We start from the raw sequence: 1982 nt of genomic DNA, 5'->3' as shown, positions 1-1982 counted from the left end.
TGTTTTGTGTACTAATTATATATATATATTAGGGCTGTCAAAATAACGCGTTCATTTCGATTAATTAATCTGAGAAAAAATAACGCAGATTAATCTACTCCATATTGACGTTTGACCCGGAGCCGTTCTAGCCACCATTCGACTGTAAAATGAAGGAGGGAGACGAGAATGTGCTGCCTGGATCATTAATTGGAACATTTACCTGTAAAAATCTTCTTCCTGCCAACCCTGGCTACCGAAATCTGGTGCCACTGATATGTCTGCACTTCTCTCTGATGCTCTGAAACAGACGTAACACAAACACCGCTGCACTAGTTAACACTATACTCGACAGCAGCTAACGTTAGCCTACCGCTAGCTAGTAGCTGGATTAAAAACGGTTAAAATGCTGACAGCTAACGCTAAACGGTGTAAAGTTTGACTGTGTTTTACTCATGGATGTATTAAGAGAACGGTTTTACTGTAGAGGATTCAACACCGGTATGTAACAATCTGCAGCTGCCGTCGGAAAAACAACACAGACGGTGCGTTCAATGAAACTGGTAAACTATAGCCTCGTGGTGCATTTGAAGTTATTGTAAATGTCCTTTTCCCATCTGGTGGTTGTTTTTGTCGTTCAACAGCAATTTACTAGTGAAATAAGTTATTGTTATTGTTATACATTATTATTAAATCATTTAATTTTGACCATATGGCCTTAGCAATAAACAAGCCGTTCTTTAATGTCACCGACTGTTGGTTAGTACCCTTTTTTTTCTTTTCTTTTTTACTTTCTTAAAAAGTATCGGTTCAGGCACCGTTAATTATGTATGCGATTCATTTAGATTAATCACAGATTATGTAATTAATTAGATTCAATTTTCTAATCGATTGACAGCCCTAATATATATATATATATATATATATATATATAAATAAAAATATAAAATATAAATAAATCTCTCCTGTGGTTATAATTACATCAGATAATATGTATAAGTTTAGACAAAGGCGATACCCTTCAGCCTGTGGTGTTGACATTGACCTGAAATTAACTTCTAATCCACTCTTGACATTTAATAAAATGCTAAACACAAAGTTGATCTTAGAGGGGTCAAATGCCATTCATGAAATTAGAATTTTCTATAAAAATGCATGTTTTATGTGAAATGTCCTCTTTTTCCAGTTTTCCTTAAGAGCCTCATCTGTTTTTCTCAGAAAAGTTCTGATTTCTGAAAAGTTCAGAGAAGTTAGTATTGTATTACTCATTGAGTATGTTAGCATGCTCACTGTAGCAATTAACGCAAAGCAATGCTCTGCCTGTGGAGCCTCACAGAGCTGATATTGTGACTATACACCTGTTTCCACAAGTAGTACTCCCACTAAATTTCACATATTCTAATGTGTGTGTTTTGTGAAAAAAGTATGATCAACAAACAAGAGAAGTATGTTTTAAGTGAGTGTTTGCTTTGATTGGCAGGTCTCTCAGCTCATCACATTCAGTGGCTGATTGCTCACCTCACCTCTACTGACATAGGGTTAGCAAGACATCTTTGGTTCAATGAAGACGGAATCAGAAGTGCTCTTTGTGGTTCATTTATTTTCTACAGACACACTAACTGAATGACTGTACATGAACAAACATTTCATAGTAAGATACATAACCCCACCCCCAGGTAATCAGATGATTGAAAATGGCTGTGTCAGTGACATGACGACACTGTGGAGGTGCGTTGGTTTCAAGCACCTAATAGTTGCAACAGAAGGTTTTCTGGTTTCAGTTATACTGCAGAAAGCAGTAAATCCAAACTAAAATACTTAAAATGATGTTAATAAACCTATGATTAAGGCTGCATTCAAACAGCCTGTGTCAGCTGTCAGATGGTCCGGCAAAAAGGCAGATCTTTCCATTCGTTTTGAATGGGGCTAGTGCGTTTAGGCTGCGGCGGAGTTTGTAGCAGGGAGGACAAAAAAAACGCAGCGGGCTGCGGCGAAAAGTTGAG

Source organism: Sander lucioperca, chromosome 1 (genome assembly GCF_008315115.2).
Source record: "Sander lucioperca isolate FBNREF2018 chromosome 1, SLUC_FBN_1.2, whole genome shotgun sequence".
In the NCBI taxonomy this organism is placed as follows: domain Eukaryota; kingdom Metazoa; phylum Chordata; class Actinopteri; order Perciformes; family Percidae; genus Sander; species Sander lucioperca.
Note: the sequence above shows the minus strand (reverse complement) of the source record.